The following is a 7225-nucleotide window of genomic DNA, read 5'->3' on the forward strand; positions in this document are numbered from 1 at the left end:
TTTATAAATGTACCCTTCATATAAAGTATGATTCACTCGTCTACAGAAATTTATTGTTTGGGAGGTTATACTCTATAAAACAGATCTTTATTATTAACAGAATGAAATGATAGTATCCTGTAAAAGTCATTCATGATTACGAAGACAGAGCAACTATGCTGACATATTTAACAGTACTAGAAATTGAATAGTATAGCTCTTATACTGCATATATAATACATAGGTTTTTATGGCCAAACAGCATTTGGCTTCATTCTTTATTTAATAACTATTTTGATCCACCGTGTTGCTCTAACTTCTATCATACTTCTCTATAAATCATTGTAGCCCACTTAAATGGTTTAATTAATTGTTCTACTTGATCAAAGAAACAAATATAGCCATACCTATATATAACAGTAAAATATCCAGAAATATCAACAGATTGATAGTCCCAGACAATTTGTACTGAAAAATATTTAAATGATCACTATGAAGTGTAAAGCAACTGCAAACAGGAATTGTGAAATGTAAGAATTCACAAAGGAAAAGTGCATAGCTAAAGAAAAAAAGCTCACTCAGTGAGAAAACTGCCATTTCATTCCTAAAAGATTTTACAGCCTGATACTTACCTGATGTGAAATACTGTATTTCTACTAACTTCCAGTACTTGGTGTAATAGCAGGCTGATTTATGCCACTGGGCAACCTTGCTCAACATCCATTACTGTTACACAGTTTCACTTGGAATCGCTATTCCACATTTTTTCCCCAAGACTTCAGCCTTGCCTACAAGAAGGTTACCTTGCAGTAAGAATATTCATCGTAGTTATGTCACAATAATGGAGATGCTTCAACCATGGTCCATGAGCTGCCTTTTACTTTACCATGATGCATTGTTTCTATACAGAGGACGGAATTCATTTTGAATTACATGTTCAACTTGTGGAAGAAGTTTGCTGCTCTCTCCACTCGCCTTTCAAACAGTGAGCTGTGGGGAACAGCTTCTATGAAGGCTTGGAGGACACTTAACAGCAGCCAGTATAGGTTGGAAGTCAGTGTAGTCCCAAGTATCTAAAAATCTAATTTTTAAAGCGTCAGGATCTGTTTCCAGACATCACTTCTAATTTAATAGTATCGAAGTATAATCCTGTGTAATTGTCCATACTCTTTCAAAAGAGTCTTCTGTGCTGCAACAACATTGTTTGGGAGCAAGGTACAACTTGTATCTTCTGTCTTTGATATGTCACCACTGGGTGACTGCACCTTCAGGGGCAAGACAGCCTCTGACAGCACTTTTCAGAACAGCTACCACATATCACCCCTGCAGTGTCAGAGATGGACGACAACAGCGGGAACGGCTGTTGGGGCAGCTTCGCCCGGTGCAAATCTGTTCCCAGACTTGTGAAAAACAAACACTGACAGGTACGTTCGGCACCGTTAGCCCCGTAGCTGTGGTTTAACTAGAAGGAAGATGGGCACTTTCCGGGCAGAGCCTGCCTCAGAAGCCCAGTGGCGTTAAGAGCTTCTTTGTCCCTGCTGAGCTGTGTGGTTATTTTCCTCTGAAAGCTCAGCACTCTGCATCGCTACTGGGAAGTTATGAGGTAGAGAGAGCAAGAAATCTTGTGCTGAAGACAGGTGCCATTATTTAATAGATACCCACATGTGCTAGGGCTTACCAGGAGACTATTAACAGTTCCATCGCATATCGGTGTATATCATCGGAAAGATCACTTTATGGTTATTGCCTGCACCATGGCTATCACTTTGAGCAAACTGATATGGAATGCGGGAAAGCGTAATTTGGAAAGCCTACAAGTACACGCTTGCCAAAGAATCAGATTTGTCTTCTTTGACAATTTTAACTCAAAAGACTTACGCCTACCAATACAGTACAACCGTGCTATAAGTAGAGTAGATAAGTAAAACAACAGTTTTGATGTAAATATACCTTTGATGTCAACACATGAAAAATAATGTTGCTATTAATTGACATTGCAGGAGCCCGAGAAGCCAGACAAAAGGGAGGGAGGTGAAATCAAATTGCCTAACAACTGGACCAACAATATATACTTAACACTCTCATTATGAAATCTACAATTTTCTATCCATCTAATTACTACAGTATGCCAAAATCTAGTTAATTTGTATTTTATCTTCCAGAGACGTACTAGCCTCAGAGACACAGTTAAAGAAGGTTTCATGATTCCTTAATGATTTTAATTATGTACTCTTTTAAAAAAGTTCTCTAGAGAAATGTATGGTGGGTTTTAATGGGTAAGAAATAGCAAAACTCCTTGTGCATTGTATTTTGGGAATACATTCAAGCATTATCAGTAACAGATAATTTTCATATACATCAGCATTATACACCTTTCTGGTTCTATGAATCAGATAAAATTATCCCAAGAGCATTTTAGTATTGAACCAATCTCAGGGCTAGTATTATCACCATGCTGATAGAGATCTGATGTATAGTTTAATTTCTACCAAGTTTACATTAATGTAAGACTGTTCTCAATTAAAATGCTGTAGAACATCAGCACTCAAATATGTATAAAGTTTGTGGATTTGACTGAAAATCCATTTAAAAATCAATGTTTCTTTATTCCTGATGCTTACCTTCAGCCTCTCCCTTCCCTGCAGAGCTGTCCCTGTGCTCTTTTCCCTGGACCATCTACTACCAGCCACTTTTCTCATCAGCTTCCCCCTTTTGATTAACTTTATAAGTTAAAGATGACCACAAAAATTGCAGTGAGCAGACTGGGAGGAGAAAGGCAGAAATGTGTGGGAAGAGTGTAATAGAAGATAGGAGAGAATAAAGACTGCAACTAAGCAGCAAGTTGAAACCTTCAGGCCCAAGAAAGCATTAGTGGTATTTATTGGTTAAACCTGAAACATATTAAGCTCTAGTATGCAAGAAAAAGTTCATCTGATAAGCTGCAATTTAAAAAAACCAAAACAGCCTTTCCAGAAAATTAATGTTACAAATGGCTAAACACATATTTCAGTTTACTGGAAACAAAATGTGTTAGGAAGAGAAAGGGAGGATGCTTTCAAAGTTTTCTTCTTGAGTAACAACAAACTTAAAAAAATTATTCAGCAGAAGTGGGCTGATATGTAATTGAGACAAAAAGGCCAGTACAAGAACGCTGAGTCTGTGATTTGAAATTCCTATACCCTTTCTCCTGAGCTGGGAAAAAAATTGGTTTTATTCTAAGAAACAAAATTAGAGACCTTGAAAACCCCATTACAACAAATTTATTTGTACTGAACATGTGATGCATGATTTGCTGTGTCAGATCCTAACAACATTCCACCTATCCACTATTAGCAAATGTCAAGAGCTGAATTTACTGCATTTTCAGAAATCTAAACATCTTTTTGCCTCAGTTATACCTCTTCAAGTTCCTCAAATGAAATAAGGTGGTAGGAAGCAGATTGTTGCTTTCTCCTCCAACAGGAAAAATGAACAAGCAAACTGTCTTAACTAATGGTTTAAAGCATACATCACAAATCCAGTCCTTTATCAGTCTGACACCAGCTTTAAGTGTAATATTTGCACCAGTGCAACTGTTTGATTATGTTACAATTTTCACCAGCATGCATTCAAATGTGTATACAACTACATTGTTTAAAGGCTTCATAAACCACATTTTAGTCCCTCCTCTGTGTAGGTGCTTCTATTATACAGATGCTATGGTGGAAGAGATAAAGACCTTTTTCTGCACCTATGCAAGCCACACCTAACAGTTGGACTTGCTGATCACAAAGGCCTTTTTCGAACTAAACAGTTCTATGATTCTATGCAACATCTTTCATGTACCATGTAAAGAGTTCCCAGCAAATATAAAAGCTTTCTGCCTGGAGTACTGGCAAAAGGATGTGTTGTCAATAAAAAGCCCAAGTGGCAAGAATGCATGTTTTCAGTTCCTTGCTTCTTTCATGCACTTCACACGGCATCCATGCCAGGTGGCCCATGCTGAAAATGGGAAGTCTAAAGCACCAGCTAGAGTGCAAACGCTTGTCTTTAAATGTTCAGAACAGAGTACTATGCTGATTTTGTGGTGGCAGCTGAATGCATTTCAGAAACCTGCAGACCACCTAAAGGCAGTTGCAGCTTACAGCTGATAACTTCTGTTTGTGTGCAGGAGGTCCCTTTCTGGCACCTCCCGCTCTTTTGTACAGCTGCAGCAGAGCTGGCTTGCTGTGAACAGCGGCTGAAATTGTTCCTCAGAGAAGGTCCAACATATTGGACAAACTTTGGATTATCTGCCTTGACATGTTGAAGTTTTTAAGGGTACACAGGTTCTAATCAATTAACAAATGATGGTATTTTTTCTTCTATTTCACATGACAGAAGCATGACTATGACTGTCTTGAATTTCTTTGATGGCTCAAAAAAGCAACTTATCTGCCAACCATGTTGCTAGTACTTTGAAGTGCATAGGCAAAATAGCTTAGATTGAAGGAAGTGGAAGATGAGTGTGTGACTTAAGAGGGGATCTGGATCTCAAATTTCAAGGGAAAATGTTTATCGGGGAACAATGATTACTTCAGTTATTCAAAAGGAATTACAACATGTTGTCCTTCCTCCTAAGAAAAAAATATTTATATATGAACTAAGTTGTTAGGCACTTGAAAATCATGGTTGTGCTGCCTCATAGATACACTTGACTGAAGCTGGAAACGAAAACAGGCTTTTTGCCTCAGTTTCTTTCTAAATGTCACTGCATAATGTGATCTGCTATATGCTAGCAAGAGTGTACATAATAGTCATAAACTTGCTTTTTTAAGTACCATCTGGAATGCATGTGTCTGAGCAGAGCCAGAGAAGAAATTCAGCAAAGTACTGAGTGTCACATACAAATGAAACGGTGTGCCTCTTTTCTTGTGGTAGTTCTTTAGCACAAAAAAATTGGGGCAGGAAGATGAGTTACACTGTCTGTCTCAGGCCAGGATATTCAGGACACTTTCCAATCTGAGTGAAAATAAAACTGTAAACAAAATTCAGTAATGGAGAATATTTTTTTTTTTTAAGTAATTGATCTTCATGAGAACCAAAGTGCAAAAGGCTACTGTTGAAAAACCATAAACATTTGAAGGAATCATGCAATAATTTAATATATGGTTAATAATGATGAGAGCTCCTTTATGTTCTTTAAAACTGATAGGTCAATGGATGGAATTCAATCAACCGGAGTTCCAATACACTGTATTTTGGTCTTCTTTGTTTCTTGTACTATAATTGTTTTAATTTTTAGCAGAATATCTGAAAATTATGCTGAAGTTTAAGTATCAACTTGATGATGAAGTGCATTCATCTCCACAGTAGAAATGAAACATTTTTTTCTATTGGGCAATTAACCTTACTTTTGGACCATGCAAATGAACTGTCTTGATTTTAATTTTGATGGAAGGAAGCATTCTTGTTAGATGAAGCAGAAAAGTATCAAACTAAAAGACCTTGGAAAAAATAAGCCACATTAAATTAGACTGGCATCATTTTACAATACATTCAGGAATAAATGAGAGGACAAGATTACAGACTGATCTTCACAGTAGTCACATACTGCCATGAGAAACAGATGTGATAATTCAAATCCTTTAGATTTAAACTGAGCCAAATTTAGACTATAAACTCTCTGGGATTTGCATATACTTGCTTCTTTGAAATATGAACTTATAAAGCCCTATAATAACTAAGTATAGAGATAGTGGAAACTAAACTTTGGAAGCATTGCAAACTCTGACTACAGAGTCTTCTGGAATGGACTGGACTTACGTACTAGCTTTATGCTTTCAATTAGATGGTAGGTATTACCAAAAACGTAACTTTTAAGCATCCTGGTTTTGGTTTCAAAATGGATACCTTTTGAAGACCAAATTGCTTGCTCAAATGGTATAGAACATGAAGGGGGAAAAAAATCTGCAATCCACTTCTTATCGTTTTATTAAAAAAATAGGCAATTATTAAGGAAATGGTAGCAATAATTTAAAAAAATAAAACCCAAACAAACAAACCCAACAAAACAGAAGATTGTAATTCTCATGTCACTAATTTCTGCTGTCAAAGGCAGTCTGATGCAGGGCTGCTAGACAGCCAACCAGCGCACACTGGCCAATATTAGAAAAGTAATTCTGGCCAAAAGCCCCTAATACTCAGTGTCTGCCAAGACAGAGAAAGAAGGATTTCTTATTAAAATGCATGCAACTCAGGGAACTACTCAGGAAGCCAAAACAAGGCTATGTTACAGACTTTTCAGTAAAACATGTTGGGGTATAGATTCCTGACTCACACTGCTGTACTATTACTTTACTGGTGTGGTTTCCCCGCCCCCCCCCCCCCCCCCCCCCTTTTTCCTATAGCAGCAAACAATGCATCTTTGCTGGTCCACACTTGTGGTGGATTTGAGTTTCTAATCACTGGTCCAGTGGCCTATAACCTATACACTCCCTGGTTCAGTGCCTGGACCACTAACTCATTTGGTATGGTGACAGAAGAAGGAATAAGTAGTGGTGATACAGCAGATACTCTCTTGCAGAAAAAAAACTCTTCCAAATGTTACTATACCTAACAGAATGCTATGCGGGGCATACACTGAATCAATGTTCATTCTGAATAAAGGTTCTAGTGAGACATTATGAACAAAAATAAATGCTGAAACCCACAAAAATGAATCTGAGGAAAGAGAATTGGGAGACTGAGCCTGCATGTTTTTATATATTATTTGTTGATGTTATCATCCCCTAAGATGTATTAACTGATATGAGTGCCACAGATAGCAGGAACACTTTTTAAACCTTTGGTAGGCAGGTTTTCTTGGCATTCTAACATTATTTTATGTAAACTGACGCCTCATTACACAAAAAATACTATTTCTTAAGAGATTATTTTAACAAGGTTTTTGTACATTGGGTCTCTTTAGGCTAAAGATTGTTTGTTGATATTTTATGTACTCATTGTTTCAGACTTCCTAGAGCCTCACAGAGACCTGAAAAATCTATTCCCTAAAACAGCCTCCTTATTTTCCCTTTCCATTCTTTCTACCTAGTAACCAAGGACTGTTTAAGTCCAGTTGTAGCCACAGTTCCCTCTCTGTTACGTGATAGCTGGCTATCATAGATGACCCAATTTGAAACAAGAAATCCAAATCCTGTTGAGATCAAAGTTCATCCAAATGCATGGTGCACGCAATTGTTCACAACATCATCAACACCACCCCCACAGCATAAAAGAAACACCT

The sequence above is a fragment of the Falco cherrug genome, chromosome 3, assembly GCF_023634085.1.
Source record: "Falco cherrug isolate bFalChe1 chromosome 3, bFalChe1.pri, whole genome shotgun sequence".
NCBI lineage: Eukaryota > Metazoa > Chordata > Aves > Falconiformes > Falconidae > Falco > Falco cherrug.